This window comes from Mirounga angustirostris, unplaced genomic scaffold (genome assembly GCF_029215605.1).
Source record: "Mirounga angustirostris isolate CCGP_5_RB_7025 unplaced genomic scaffold, mMirAng1.0.hap1 SCAF_1, whole genome shotgun sequence".
In the NCBI taxonomy this organism is placed as follows: Eukaryota; Metazoa; Chordata; class Mammalia; order Carnivora; family Phocidae; genus Mirounga; species Mirounga angustirostris.
In genome coordinates this window covers 128,603,058-128,620,564 of record NW_026991709.1, presented here as the reverse complement: position 1 = coordinate 128,620,564, position 17,507 = coordinate 128,603,058, and positions in this window count along the sequence as shown.

Sequence of the window (17,507 nt, the reverse complement as noted above, 5' to 3'; positions counted from 1 at the left end):
CCAAAGAGATGTAGGGATAAATCTGCTGGCACTACCTTTTCCTCTTTGACCTTCCAGCCTTGCTCACAGATGGGATCTCCAGAGCTACAGTATTTATAATATGACCATGATCCAAGAGGCACAAGGGAAAGGCAAAGAGAATCACAGTAATGCTGGCCCTGATAATGGTCAAGCCTCTGAACCAATGTCAAGGGCCCCAATCTCCAATTTTCTTATTACATGGGAAAAATAAACATTTGGTTAACTGGTTGTTGGTTGGATTTTCTGTTACTTATCATGAAAGGTCTTCTTTAACTGATAAAATTCGATAAAAAGCTAAGTAATTTATCTTGCTCTAGAATTTCAAAGCCACTTAATTCCAGGGGACATCACCATTCAGAGTTTGCAATTACGCTGAAGATGACTTTTATATTACAGTCTGACTTTTATAGGTCTCTTGTTTGTAGCAGGTGGGTATGCCCATGTGGCTTAAAAAATAAAACTAAACTCATGGCCTTTAGTTCATGTGTTTCTAGCAGCTGAGTGTGGTTTGCCTGTAGGAATGAAAATTCCCCTAAAATGTTAATTGATTCAGTTTGACAGTACTTGCCATATTATAAGTCAGTATCGTGATGTCTCTGTGAATTAGTGATAAAGATGGTGGTACAGGGAAGAATTTGGTAGTTGCAGTATAGATATGGTTGTTTTGAATGTTTTGCTTTGTTTTTAATGGAACTTGGGAAGACTGAGAATTCTTTCTTTTTGGAATGCCTCCGTGTTGTGGGGATGGATGGTGTAACAACAGTATTATAGGTAAATTCTAATCCTAATAAGGTAATATTAGACTTTCTTTATCATTTATTTATATATAGTGTGTATATATATATTATCATATAGTATATATAATATAGTGTATATATATTTGGGAGGGATCTGATTATATAATATAGTATATATATATAATATAGTGTGTGTGTGTGTGTATATACATGTATTTGGGAGGGATCTGATTTAACTTACATGTTTTAAGTTTTTTATTTTAATTCCATTATAGTTAACATATAGTGTTATATTAGTTTCAGGTGTGCAATACAGTGATTCAACAATTCTATACATTACTCAGTGCTCATCATGGTAAGTGTATTCTTAATCCCCATCACCTATTTTACCCATCCCCCCAACCACCTCCCCTTTGATAACCATCAGTTTGTTCTCTATAGTTAAGAATCTGTTAACCTACATGTTTTAATTATCTATGGCTGTATAAGAAATTTTCACAAAACATAGTGGTTTAAAATAAGAAGAATTTGCTATCTCCTAAGGTTTCTGTGGATCTGGAATTCAAACAGGGAGAGCGCGTCTCTACAGAGTCTGGGGTCTCAGCCAAAGACTTGAAGGCTGTGGGTTGAAATCATCTGAAGGTTCTTTAACTCACATGAGTCTGGAGATGGGTGCTCGCTGTAATGGAGGCCTAGCTGGAGTTGTCAGCTGTAATACCAACGCATAGCCTCTCCATGTGACCTGGGCTTCCTCACAACATAGTAGATAGTTCCCAAGGTCAGGCCTCCAGAGAGAGAGCCAAGGGGAAGTTGTGTTGCCCTTTATAATCTAGCCTCAGTGACACAATGTCACATCCGCCATCTTATACTGGGTGAGGCAGTTACAAAGTTCCACCCAGGTTCAGGGGAAAATATAACAGACCCCATCTCCTACCCATACACCTCTCAATGGAGGCATATCAAGGTCATATTACAAGACCAAGTGGGGTGGAGTATATATACTACATTGGGGTAAGGATTTTTGGAAAACACGATCTGCCATATTATACTATTATCCCACCTCATTAATAAAGAGCCATGCCACAAGTGTTTTGATGATACTGACAATGTCCAGAGATATTTTTTATTGTCCTAATGAGGTGGTGGGGGCAGGGGTTGCTACTGGCATCTAGTGGTTAGAGGCCAGGGATGCTGCTAAGCATCCTACAATGTACACACACAGAGAGAATTAGCCTCAACACAGGTTGAGAAATCCTGACTTAGAGTATTAACATTCTACAAGTATTTAGAATAATTAGATAGAAGGTAGAGGGACCTATAGAAGACACCAAAATCCTGAAGTCTTCCAACTGAAACATTTACTTTGCTATTTGATATTATGTACTATTTATGGTCTACAAATAGCAAAGGTCATTACTTAGGCAAATCTTGATTCCAAATATGATACATTGAATATCAACTCTCAGTGAACATGAATAAATGGAAGGACCCCCTGTTTGTGGAACAGAAGAATTAATATTGTTAAAATATCTATACTACACAAAGCCATCTATAGATTCAATGAAATCCCTATCAAAATTCCAGTGACATTTGTCACAGAAATAGAAAAAACAGTTCTAAAATCTGTATGGAACCACAAAAGACTCCAGATAGCCAAAGCAATTCTGAGAAAGAAGAACAAAGCTGGAGGCATAAACTTCCTGATTTCAAACTATACTGTAAAGCTATAGTAATAAAAACAGCATGGTACTGGCATAAAATAGATGCATACCAATGGAACAGAATAGAGAACCCAGAAATTAACCCATGTCTATATGGTTAACTAATATTTGACAAAGGAGCCAAGAAGACTCAATAGGGAAAGGATTGTTTTGTCAATAAATAATAATGGAAAAACAGGATAAGCACACGCAGAATGAAATTGGACACCTATCTTACACTACTCACAAAAATTAACTTGAAATGGATTAAAACGTCAACATAGACCTGAAACCAGAAAACTCATAGAAGAAGACATAGAAGGCATTGATCTTTGCAATGGTTTTTTTGAATATGACAAAAGTACAAGCAACAAAAGCAAAATGAGCAAGTAGGACTACATCAAACTAAAAAGTTACTGCATGGCAAAAGAAAAATCAACAAAATGAAAAAGTAACCTAAAGAACTGGAGAAAACATTTACAAATCGTGTGTCTGATAAGGGGTAAATATTTAAAAATATCAAAATATATAAAGAACTCATACATTTCAATAGCAAAAACAAACAATCCAATTATAAAATGGCCAGAGGAACTGAATGGACATTTTTCCAAAACATACAGATGACCAACAGATACATGAAAAGGTACTCAACATCACCAATCATCAGGGAAATGCAAATCAAAACCACAATGAGTTATCACATCATACCTATTAAAATGGCTATCATAAAAAAAGACAAGAGATGAAAAGTGTTGGTGAGGATGTGTAGGAAAGGAAACCCTTGTTTCATAAAAAAAGACAAGAGATGAAAAGTGTTGGTGAGGATGTGTAGGAAAGGAAACTCTTGTCACTGTTGGTGGGAATGTAACTTGGTCATGGTAAAGCCACTGTGGAAAACAGTGTGGAGGTTCCACAAAAAAAAAAAAAGGAACTACCACGTGATCCAACAATCCCACTTCTGGGTATATATCCAATGGAAATGAAATCAGGATCTCAAAGAGATATCTGCACTCTCATATTCACTGAAGTATTATTCACAATAGACAAGATATGGAAACAACATAAATATCCATTAACAAATGAATGGATAAAGAAATGTGGTATAATATATAATATTATATTATATATAATAGATATAGAAAAAGAAGGAAATCCTGCCATTTGTGACAACATCGATAGACCTTGAAGGCATTATGCTAAATGAAGTAAGTCAGAGAAAGACTAGTACTATATGATATCACTTATTTGTGGGGTTTAACGAAGCTGAACTCCTAAAAAAAAAAAAAAAGAGTAGAGTGGTGGTCACCAGGGGTAGGGTGATAGGGGAAGTAGGCAAGTGTTGGTCAAAGGGTACACACTCTGGTTATAAGATGAATAAGTTTTGGGAAGCTAATGTACAATAAGGTAATTCAATACTGTATTATGCGCTAGAAAGTTGTTAAGAGAGTAGATATTAAGTGTTTTCACCACAAAAAGAAATGGTATTTACATAAGGCAATGGAGGTGTTAGCTAACATTATGGAGCTATTCATTTAGAATATGTATAAAACTGGGGCACCTGGGTAGCTCAGTGGGTTACCCATCCAACTCTTGATTTCAGCTCAGGTCATGATCTCAGGGTCCTGAGATCCAGCCCTGTGTCAGGCTCCACGCTCGGCAGGGAGTCTGCTTCTCTCCCTCTGCCCCTTCCCCTCCGCACATGTGTGAGCATGCCCACGTGCCTGAGCATGCCCATGTGTGTGCGCATGCCCACATGCTCTTTTTTCTCTAAAATAAAGAAATAAATCTTTAAAAAAAGGATATGTATCAAATCAACACCTTAAACTTACACAATGTTGTATGTCAAATATACCTCAATAAAGCTGGACATAAAGAAAAAACTCAGTGAATAAGTGTATTAAATGAATATTCCATGATTTTACCTATCTTATACCTCTACACTTAAAGGGCATTTTTGTCATGGACTTATTACCCTTTGTACAAGTACTTTATTTGCGTACTACTTTTTAGACTATTTGTCTTAAAAAAATGTTTTTGTTAGGTTTTGACCATCCTCTCCCTCCTCTTTAAATCTAAGCTCCAAGGAAATCAACAATTTTAATGTTGGGCATGAAGAGATGTAATTTCCTTAAGAACCCTTGGACACCTCTTGTCTTTTATTAAGAATCATGCATCCTACATAAGCCTGACTTTGCTGCTCATCCTTTTTCCTATTGGTCATTCACTAAGCATAAAAGGACATCTAATTTTAAAGAGCCAGCTCTCTAATAAAGATAAAACTGGCAGGTTTCCCTCTCCTCGCCACAGTATGCCCTGCTGGCTGCACACAAAGCAATTACAACTCACCAGTCAGCCATTTTCCAGGCGATAGCATCAGCAATTTTGCTCAGGGCTTCTTTTTTGATCAGCAATAGCAGAAATAATGGCCTAATTCACTTAAAAAAAAAAAACAACAAAATAAAAAAACTATCCCTGTTGTTTTCTCCCAAACGATACAATATTAACCCAAGGCCTTCCTAATTAAACCAAAGCCACCCAACTATGCATTTTAATACTATGATGATTTTTAACGATATCAAAGTGAAAGATACTCATTAGAAAAATAAAAGTGAAAATTTAATATGAGCTCAGGGGATAACAAATTCTGATTTGTTTTAATTTCCTATGTTTTAAATGTATTTTCAAGTTCTTTATGGATCCCAGGAGAGTCACTTTGTCTTTCAGTGTTTGTCCTAACACAATTTGACATCTCCTCAAGCCTTTAATGTAATTTGAAGGAGGATGTTTGAAATATCGTATTACCTCAGGGAACAGAGCAGCCATGTTGATTTCAATGCCAAGAACAATGAATTTTTATCTCATTCCTTAGAATGCATTTCTGAACTTCTCTGGGGCTCACTTTATCTTCCCACCCCCGCCCATTGGAAATAATCATATTAAAGAAGATAGAAAAAATATCTTTTAATATTTTATCCTAATTAAAATAGTAACTATAGAGATTTATGCAAGAAAACCCTTTTTCACCCTGGGGACTGGGGAAAGGGTGAAAAGATCTTTATGAACAGAATTCCACTAGAGGGCAGTGCATCCCAGTGGAGGATCATGGCCAATGTTCACAGAACATTGGGTTGATGAAGATTGTGTAGCAAACATGAAAAATGTTTGTGATACAATGTTAAGTGAAAAAAAAATTAGAACCCAGATACTCGTAAAAAATATGTATGTTTGTGGACAATAATCTCATAGTAGCTAAGAATTTAATCTTGGTCTTAGTCGTTCTTAGATCTTGGATTCACTCCTATCTCCACCACTCACTGCCTGTGTGTCCTTGAATCAGTTGCTTAAAAACCTTTGAGCCTCAGTTTCTTTGTCTATAAAATGGAGAAAATTACAGACATCACATAGACTGTTGTGAGCATTAAAAGGAATCCCATATGTAAAATGTCCAATGTACTGCCAAGCATATAGTATTGCTCAACAAAAAATAGCAGGATGCTCAAAAAAAATAAAATTAAAAAAAAAAAAAAAGAGTCGGTTGCTTAGCCCACTGAGCCACCCAGGTAGGGGCGCCTGGGTGGCTCAGTTCGTTGGGCGGCTGCCTCTCGGCTTGGGTCATGATCCCGGAGTTTCAGGATCGAGTCCCGCATCAGGCTCCCTGCTTGGTGGGGAGTCTGCCTCTCCCTCTGACCCTATCCCCCCTTGTGCTCTCTCTTTCACTCTCTCTCTCTCTCTCAAAAAAAAAAAAAAAAAAATAGCAGGATGATGGTGATAATGACAAACAAAGCAAAACAAAACAAAAAAACCTAAAAGGGAGCATAGGAGAGTTAGAATAATTTAAATTATTGGACTATTCGTTTATAGGTTTATTAAATCATTTTCTTATTGAAATTTGCATTGGAGAGTTTGTGGGAGAATGTATTTTTAATTGGTTTTTAATGAAATTATTCTCTTTCATAAGCATTCTGTTTTTTTCTAGTACCCTGTCTTCAGCACTTTTACTTCAGAGAGAAAAATTTTCATGTTGCTACAAAATGTTATTTTTGTCATTTTAATATCTAGAATGTCATTATCACATTTTTGCTGTTTATTTTCATTTCCTAACTAACTAATCTGTCAACAACCCAAGAAAAAATGGAATATATAATGTCTCTTTTAACATTTTAAAATATTAAATTAAAATGTTTTAAATTTAAATTTATTCCTCGTGAGCTATGTAGCCTCGGGCATGCATTATACAATATATTTCTCTTAGAACTCTCAGTATAAAAAAGTTTTATCTGATAAAAAATAGAGATATTTAATAAATTGTTACATATGCCAATTTTTCATTACAAAATGATTCTTTAAATATGAGTTCCAGTATTCATTTAGGAGTTCCTTTGCAAAGTAACTGTGTGTTACAGAGGCAAACAGGGCAGAGTGACTTAAGGTTAAAATCTTCCATCACTGACAATGAAAGGTCATTCAGAAAAAAGATTTAATGCCACTGAAATGATAGTGCGAGTCAAACTGGAAATATTTAATTTATAAAACTTTGATTTATATTGTTCACTCTGTTCTTAGCCTTTTAGAAGTAGCTGACTCACCACTCATCATGTGAAAAGATCAAAAAAGCCAGCCCTGGGCAATAGCCGCTATCTCAGGCATTTACCTGAATTATAACCAGCAATCCTACACCATGACCACCACCAATGTCACCAAGATGACCACTGACTCCACCATTGTCATTGCTTCCTCTGCCTTGATCACTGTACACTTTTTTCATTTCCCTACCTATTTGATCCTACCTGGCCTGTTAATAGAGGGGAAGGAAATTGCTTGAGGATTTCCTGTACCTTATTGTATTCTGACCTCAGGCATAAATGAGAATACATTCTTACGAAATTAAAGGTGGCAGGTACATCCCACCATATCTAAACCCGGGAAGATTCTTGGAACATCAGGTCATGATGACTACTGGGAAATATCTTCAGACCAGGAAGCTCAGCGACTGCCCTCCCACCCACCTGCCCATCACAAGGGTGCTCTGATGGATCCCAAGGCAAGTTCTCATCAGTGTGCACTTCAGAAAACAAGGGCTTCCATAAATATCAGAATGACTGTGAAACTCAATGTGTATAAAATATGACAGCAGCTTCAATTTAATTACCCTTTGATCCCTGCGCTTCCAGGCCCCTGGATGACCTGGTTTGCAAGAACATTAATATGCTGAATTATAGGATTCTGTTCAACATTCTGGATCTGAAAGTTATTATATACGGTGGTTCCTAAACCTGGCTGATAATAAGAACCACATGAGAAAGGTTAATGTTTTTTGTTTTTGTAAAACAAGTTCCAGAGGCTTCAAATTCTGTACATTTTACAAGCTTCCCTGGGTGACTCTGATGATTCTCTAGGCTTGAGAACCACAGGACAGAGATGATAATCTTACCTCTTCACCAATCCTGGCACAACGAAACTCCCTGATCTAAGTATACTTTGGCTGATGACAATAGGTCCACTGTGCGGCCAGACCAGGAAATAAGTTCTTGAGAGCCTGAGGTTGAATCCTTGGCTTCTCCCAACTCCACTATGGCCCCACCAGGCAGAAAACTCAATCTAAACTAGATGATGGGGAACCTGGCTGGCTCAGTCGGAAAAGCATGGGACTCTTGATCTTGGGGTTGTGAGTTTTAGCCCCACGCTGGGTGTAGAGATTACTAAAAAATAAATAAATAAATAAATAAATAAATAAATAAATAAATAAATAAATATAAATAGATAATAAATAAGATAGATGATACTGTGAGCCCACCAGGCCCTGGGACATTGTTGGCATGAGAACTCTTTAGTCATCCAGCCACAATTTTCAGCTGACCAAGAAGATGCTATAGGTCTTTTTTTTTTTTTTTAAGATTTTATTTATTTATTTGACAGAAAGAGAGAAAAGAGAGATAGTGAGAACAGGTATACAAGCAGGGGGAGTGGGAGAGAGAGAAGCAGGCTTCCCACCAAGCAAGGAGCCTGATGCTGGACTCGATCCCAGGACCCTGGGATCATGACCTGAGCAGGAGGCAGATGCTTAATGACTGAACCACCCAGGCGCCTGGTGCTAAAGGTCTTATTAGAGCTCCTGAGCTCTGCTAAGGAGGCCCAAGGGTCAAGGCTTCAAAAGATCTCTAGGATGATCTGCTCATAGCCTGAAAGACTCTCATCCACAAACCATCTTAGATGACTCCATTTAAACCTAACCATTGGAGCACCTGACTGGCTCGCTGGGGGAATGTGCAAGTTTTATCTCCAGGTCATAGGTTTGAGCCCTATGTTGGGTGTAGATATTACTTTTAAAAAATAAAATAAAATAAAATAATTAAAAAAAAACCTAACCATAATCATCAGAGACTTTAAGAGTTAGGAATAGGCCAAGGTGATGTGAAGATCTAATAATCGTTTTCCAACTCTAAATCTTTTTTTTAAGATTTTATTTATTTGACAGAGAGGGAGAGAGAGAGAGAGCACAAGCAGGGGGAGCAGCAGAGGGAGAGGGAGAAGCAAATGCCCTGCCGGGTAGGGAGCCCAATGTGGACTTGATCCCAGGACCCTGGGATCATGACCTGAGCCGAAGGCAGATGTTTAATCAACTGAGCCACCCAGGCGCCCCCCCCAACTCTAAATCTAAATAGGGACATTCTGGCAATGGATTTCATTTCAGACTGCTCCCCTCTCCCAAACAAAAACACTACCCTATTTGTGACTATCCTCAAAAAAAAAAAAAAAAAAGATATGTTCCCTCTCCACCACTGTCCTCCTCCAACATATGTACCAGCTACTGCCTCTTTGATCATCAAGGAAATCATGTCTCTCCATAGAATAGCCAACAACACAATCCCTAACTCTAGTAGCTTCTTTATATTTTTATTGTGTAGAATGCTACTCAAAGACCTCAAAAAAAAAATTCCATCTGCCTTCCCAGACTTCCTAGACCATTTATCTAATAGAGCATAAAATTTGGATTCAGAGATTCTCTACTTGTGCAGCTGCTGAGACAGCACTCCTAACAGTTAAAGGCAGATCCAGTTACCATAACAGTTCAATATAATTCCCAGCAACCTCTATCCAGAATGTTCCCTTCCACAATAATTAGGAGCCCATCTGTAGCAGCTATGACTACAGCCATACTATGACTATAACCATACTAAAGACTAGAGGACCTCTGCTAGGAACACTTCTGGAAAACAGAAATAGTCTGCCCCATCACCTGTATTCCAGCACCCCTCTTCCATGTGCCTCCACCATGTGCTGGCCACCAAGCTCTCATCCCCCACTTCATACCCCAGGGCCAAGCCTCAGTAAACCAAGATGGAGAAGATGTAGTGGGCTTCCAAGGACATCAAAGCTTGATCCAGTGCTTGGTTCACTAGGAAGAGAGTGGATGAAAGAACAGTGATGAAATTCTGCTTCTTACCTTGGAAACAGATGATAACAGACCACAGAAAGCCAAATGAACAAAGGAAATAAATGGAAACACATCTCACACTGTCCCTTTAAGTGTGTTGACTTTCCTGTGCATTGCTGTAGAGAAGACAAAGGAAAGCACGGAACTGGCAACAGCATACCTCAAGATTTTCCCCATAATACCCCCTCACATGCCTGCGCATGGCATTTAGGTAGATCTTCCTCTTTGCTTTGGATTTCTTATTCAAACACAGTAAGTACCACACCATGTCCTTCCATTGTCCCCCCACCACACACACACACACACACACACACTCCTTCATCTGTCAGGTCATAGAGACTTAAAAAGGCTGAGCTGGCTACTCTCTTCACTCCTAACCTTTTCCACTAAAGTAGAAAATTGAAAATATAGAATTCTTCCTGCCCAGTTCAATAACTTAGATTCAGGGTAACTTTTGCCATGCCTGACTGTGGGTTCCAGGAAAGACCTACACTACAAAGAAGCTCATTCCCTCATATCCAAGAAGGCTAAGTTTCTTACGGCAGCAATTAACATCCATCTGTGTTCTTCTGTTAATGTAAATCCAGCACATAGGTAAGGACTTGGCAGAGTGACAGAGGGTATCTTTGTCCAGGGGTAAAAGTAACTTATTAAGAAGATGTAAAGGGATGGGGCGCCTGGGTGGCTCAGTTGGTTAAGCGACTGCCTTCGGCTCAGGTCATGATCCTGGAGTCCCGGGATCGAGTCCCGCATCGGGCTCCCTGCTCGGCGGGGAGTCTGCTTCTCCCTCTGACCCTCCCCCTCTCATGTGCTCTCTCTCATTCTCTCTCTCTCAAATAAATAAATAAAATCTTTAAAAAAAAAAAAGAAGATATAAAGGGAGACAGACAGGTGTTCTTTGAATTAATGGTAAAAAAAAAACCGTCTAGAGGTTTTTATTTAGTAGTATTATTTTAAATGCGCCAGTTTGGGAAGTTTCTAGTTTTTCAGAGGAAGACCTTTGAATGTAGCCTCAAATCCTGAAGTAGAGGGTAACCTTACTAGAAGCTTTCAAAGACTTCTGAGCTTCGTGCCTGGGTTTTTAATTATCTCTCGCCAGTTGTAAACTTCAACCAAGTTACAGAAGAGCTACTGCCCTGCTGGCTAAGGCCGGTGAGCAGGCCATTGCTGGAGAGACGGATAAATCATTCTTGATCTGGCCAAAATTCTCATCACGCTTTACAGCCATTGATCCATGGAAAACAAATTAATAGCACAAGTAAGAAGGCGAGGCATACAATGTGGGTTATTTGCCAAGTGGCCACAGCTCCGGCAGGCATGCATTTGGTGATTGATGTCTGTTCTGGACATGCTTTTAGCATTTAAAGCTGGCCCATGAATCCAGTGGCTGGGACTCCAAGCAACTCTCCTTTTGGGCCACCCTCCACATCGAATCATCACAGTTTGGTCCCCTTCCCCTGGAATCCTTCATTAAGCCCTTGAATAGGATGATGCAATTTTTTTTTTAAAGATTTTATTTATTTGTCAGAGAGAGAGAGAGGGAACACAGCAGGGGAGTGGGAGAGGGAGAAGCAGACTCCCCACTGAGCAGGGAGCCCGATGCCGGGCTCAATCCCAGGACCCTGGGATCACGCCCAGAGCTGGAGACAGACACTTAACCAACTGAGCCACCCAGGAGCCCCAGGATGATGCAATTTTATATGAAAACCACTAAACACAATTTCCACAGGACCCATTTCACATAATATAGGTAACTCAGGTATTTTAATGTCTAAATAAGGCCCAATGGAAATGAGACTCTTAAGATTTTTAAATTTTAGGACATATTAGCAAAAATTGTGCTCAGGATGAGAGTACTCACATGAACTAGAATAAAATGGGAAAATAACCAGGAAACCAGACTTCTGAGATGGCAAATTAGCTGACATCTGTTCAACTTGGCAGGGCTCCTTGAGGTAAGGCTGGCACCTGGCACAGCCAAAGAGGCTTGTTGATTAAATGAGCCTAAATCACCAGCCCGATCTTGGATAATAAACCTCCTCTTGTTTCTTTGGGCCGTACCCCCAACTCCACTGATTATTGCCAGATAGGCCTTGCTGCTGCCCTGAACCATGCTTTCACAATCCTGGCCATGACTTTGGATCCTCCCAATGACTACCTTGCATCTCTGACCTGGCGATGACTCCACAGACTACATGGTTCAAGCACCCTCCTACCTTGACTATGTTCCCAGGCTCTCCTTCCAATACCACCTTTAACCACGGAGCTCCCCACTGGTTCAGCCCAACAGCAGCTACCTGTGGAATTTGAAAGGCACTGGGGAAGTCTCTCTCCTCTTTCCTTGCTTCTCTATAGAAGCTTTCCTAACATGTTCATGTAGAATTAGCAACTCCTTCTTTTATGCTCCCACTGTACCCTTGTAAATTTTTTTTAATTAATTGATTTACTTATGTGGTTATTTCCCCTACTCAACAACAACTTCTTCTTCTTCTTTTTACTTTATTTTTAGAGAGAGTGTGTGTGCAAGTGGGGAGAGAGGGGCAGAGGGAGATGGAGAGAGAGAGAATCTCAAGCAGGCTCCAAGCCCAGTGCAGAGCCCGAGGTAGGGCTCAGTCTCAGGACCCTGAGATCATGACCTGAGCCGAAATCAAGAGTTGGACACCTAAATGACTGAGCCACCCAGGTGCCCCTCCCCTACTCAACTTCTTACTGGCAGATACTAAGTATCGTTTAACTTTTTTATTTCCCCATTGTCTTGTACAGGGCATTCACTCATGGTCCATCATAAGTCATAATAAATGCTTGATGAGGGGCTCCTGGATGGCTCAGTTGGTTGAGCGACTGCCTTCAGCTCAGGTCATGGTCCCAGGGTCCTGGGATCGAGCCCCACATCAGGCTCCCTGCTCGGCGGGAAGCCTGCTTCTCCCTCTCCCACTCACCCTGCTTGTGTTCCCTCTCTCGCTGTCTCTCTCTCTGTCAAATAAATAAATAAAATCTTTAAAAAAATTAAAAAAAAATGCTTGATGAATGAATGAATGAATGAATGAATGAAAGTTTTTATAATACAGTCATCTTTTCCCCAACACCAAGCCGAAATTCTGTTAGCACTTGAATCATTTTCACTTAAATCACCCTAAAGTTACTGCTATGTCTATCATTCATGGAAAATATCACATCTACTTATAGGAATGTCATTTGAACTTTCTAAGTTCTCCACCCAAGATAAGAACATTGAGTTCATATAGTATATTTTTCCTTATGTGTTTTTTTGCAATGATTAATTATAACTGACATTCAGGACCTACTGTGCCCCAGGCACTGTTCTTAGTACTTACATATATTAACTTCATAAATCATTACTACAACACTATGGAGTAGGTACTGTTGCTATCTTGAAGAAAGGAAATCTAGGATGGTTCATAAACTTTTTCAAGTGGATAAAGCTACTAAGTGACAGAACCAGAAATCAAACTAGTAGCTGATTCCAGAGCCCCACTCTTCCCCACAACATTGTCCGCCTCTGGGAATAATCTGTTCATCTACCCAAAGCACCAGACAATGAAGACATACCTTCAAAGACTGTAAAGAGAGAAGTGGAGATGCTGAAAAGCAAAGTTATGGAGTATGAAGGCAAGCCCAAAGTCTAAATGTGTAAGCCCAAACAGATTCCAGTGTCTCAGTTCTCTTTCTTTTTATGTCTCCCCTTGAGCTTGTTTTCTTATTTTTCCTCTTTAGTCTAGTTGATCTGCCTTATATTATTCTCTTGGATATCTGACACAAGAAATGCACAGGAGAAGGGGAAGGCACATGGATTTAAGGTAAAAACATAAATTGAGGAGAAGGATACTGAGGACCATCAGTGTGTAGTACCTCCTGCCCCAACTATCCCCATTATAGTCAGCACCCTCTGACATTTTCAAGAGCACTGCCCTACAACTCACAGAAAAAAAAAAAAGAAAAAAAGAATGGCCAACAAATATATGAAAAGATATTCAACTTCATTAGTAATCAGGCAAATAAAAATTAAAGCATCAATGAGGTTCTATTTCATACCCATCAGATTGACAAAAATTTAATTTTTTTAAAAAGGATTTTATTTATTTGACAGAGAGAGAGAGCGAGAGCAGGAACACAACCAGGGGGAGCGGGAGAGGGAGAAGCAGGCTTCCCTCCAAGCAGGAGCCCAATGCGGGGCTCGATCCCAGGACCCTGGGATCATGACCTGAGCTGAAGGCAGACACTTAACAACTGAGACACCCAGGCACCCAGATTGACAAAAATTTAAGTCTGATAACACTAACTATGGGGAAATAGGAACTTTCAACCCCTGCTGATGAGCATATAAATTAATATATATAACCACATCAGAGAGCAATTTGGCAGTATCTAGTGAAGTTGAAGATTTAAGATACCCTGTGTCCCCAGAAATTCTGCTTCTATGTATATCCCAAGATAAACTCTCCTACAGGCATATTCGAGGATGTTATTGTGTTGCAATAGGGAAAAACGAGAAACATAGTTTATATTAATAAGAGAATACATAAATATATTCATGTATATGCAAATGATGGACTACTATGTACCAGTAAAGTCAAAAAACTTGATATATCAATATAGACAGATTCCAAAAACAAAATGTTCAGTGAGAAAAGGAAGTTAGTGGATGAGATGCCATACAGTATGATAACATTTATAAACACTTTGAAAACATACAACAATTCTAAGTATTTTTCATAGATATGTACATATAAAACATAAGCATAAAAATATGCACAGGGAGAATACATCAACACTGGAGCAGTGGTTGCTTCTAGAATGAGAGAGGTCAATAGGGCTAGTGTAGAGAACAAAGAGGACCATATGCTTAATATTGTCCTTTTAAAAATGGCCTAAGGCAAATATGACAAAATAATAAAAATCTGTGAATTTTAGATAGTGACAGATGTTTGTAACATTACCCTTTTTTGTTTTTCTGTGTGTTTAAAATATTTCACTGAAAAAATCAAACATTTCCCTATACTAAACAGTCTCAAAGGGGTTAAACACAGAGTCTAGGAAGAGAAGCTGCAATTAAGGGCAAAGAGGCTTGAGGACATAAATGGACCCAGACAGCACCAGTGCTCCAGAGACTGAATTATGCCAAAGTTCAGCTATGCATCACCTAGAGGAGAGGGTGGTTCCTCTTCAAGGCCAGTCGTGGTTATTTCCCAGCAAGAAAGATAGTTTGGATGTCAGACAACCTTTTATTTCTCTTAAAGTCAGGTAGAGTTTCTATGATTCACGTTCTAACAGTGCTTGTCTTTGGTAAATCTTGCCACCCACACAGGTATGAGACTAACAGTATTAAAGAAAATTCAATTTCCAGTGAAATACAGTAGGCACAGACTACAGAACAAAATTCCTTAAAGCAAGCCAAACCAAATCCTTTTGGTTGCAAAATTCTTATTTCCTTTGTGGTCTTTTCTGACATCCAGATTCTTGTTGTTAGCAGACTTCAAAAATATATCTTTTGAGGACTTGGGAGCCAACTTGAAGAGTTGTCCCAAAGATGAGACAATTTTAGGATGAATAAGGGTAATATCTATGGGAGGTCTGAACACATCAATAATGTTGAAATTCATGAGTTCATTATCACATACATACGTGTGTGCATGCACACGCGTGCACATACACACAGCTAGTTGGTCACCTTGGAGATGCTATTCATTTTGAATATTAATAAGTGAAAGGAAAGAATTCTTTAACCTGCCTTTCCTATATGGACTATATACTACATAATCAAATAACAGATGAGGTAAAATTTCTCTTTATAAATGATTTCCAACAAATAAATGAAGAAGAAATGCGAGGATGGGAATATTACTTTTTGCAACCCCTAAAGATTAAATCATCTGAACATTAAGCATCTATAGTGGCTCAGGGCATAAAAGAGAGACAATAGGACATTATGTGCCTCCTAATGAAGAATATACCCCCAACTCTGAAATGATCTTACTAAAACAATTAAATCTGAGTCTGACTAAGCCTCAAGAACCAAATGCCGATTTATAGGAATAACAGAGAGCAGAAGAACATGTTCAAAAGGGAGTATCATCAGCAAATCCAGAGCTGTGGGCAGCTATAGGAGTGATCATCATGTTTCTAGAACAAATAAGCAAAGAGAAAAACAAGAGAGATAAAGAGGAAACCTGTAAATTAAGACTCAAAAATCAAGCCTTAAAACAAAAACACGCAAAACTACAGAATTCAGTTTCAAGTCTAGCACACTTGGGCTATAAAGCTGTAAGGAAAAATAAGGAAGCAAATATCATAAAGTCAAGATAGTGCTTAGTCTTGAGGGAAGGATGAGTTGAGACTGGGACAGAACATGTATAGGCAAGTCTCTGTCTTCTGATATGAATGGTGATTTCGGGAATGTTAGCCTTATAATTCACTAAGCTGTATGAACCATTGGTTAAAGACAAAAAGCCTGTAGAACATAAATATTGCAACATAACAAGGTGGTGGGGTGAAAAAACTATAATAATACTAATTTGCCTCGTGTAGAACTTCAATAGATCTGTAAATTGCATGATTCTTATCAAAAGCTTTGAAGGCACATCAAGTAATTACAAAAACTGTTAAAAAGAGGGAGTATAGTGGCAATTATTTTCCCTTTGGCTGGAATGTAATTTAATTCACTGGATGTAAATACTGTGCATACCTGCCATGTGTTATTTACCAAGAGAAGTTTGAAACCTTGTCTCCTATCCTGTCATTGAGAAACAAAACATTAAAAGATAAACACAAATCTGTTGATATCTTAAGCTGCAAAAATGCAAGAATTCCACACATTAGGTCATGAAAAGAACCTGAGCTCTTTCCGATGATATAGGACAAAATTAAATTTCACTTTCACACTTTAGTATATACTTGGCCTCAAAGCCAAACACTGTGTATAATATGTCACATCCTAATTTATTAGGAAAAATCATACTTAATACAGAATTAAAAGTAAATTAAACAGCATGCATTCATTGTTAATTGAGGAATAGGTAAGATTTGTCTCCATATATTACTGACATTAAGGAGTGTATTTAAAATAAACTCTGTAATACCATAGTTATATATTTTTGCTTTAGTTCACTCAATTACAGTATAGCATAAAAGTGATTTTAAAAATCCAAAAAGGATTTGCAAGATTATATATTTCTATAAAAGGGTTCCAGAATTTTTTTTTAAAGGCAGAGCTAAGAAGAGTCTGGCAAATGCCGGTCTCTAGAATAATAACTCTTCTCTTAACTTGTATAGAGAATCTTTCATAATCTGATCCTACCTGCCCTTTACCTTCTTCCTATTCCAGCTATTTTATCCCCACAAATTTCTTGGGCCCTAAAACCTCTCTAACACTAAATGTCATACTAGTTTCCAAACCTGCCCAATCTCTCCACAACTCTTTCATTTGCATTTGCTCTTTCCTGACATTTTCCTCTAATTCCAACTATCAACCTCCTATTCGTATATTGGGTCCCTGTGCAAATGTCTGTTTTTCCTGTTTTTGCCTGATGGAGCGAGTTAATCTCTCCTCTGTGGTCCCTCAACCTGTGTCTTGACTTCTGTTACTACAAATATAGC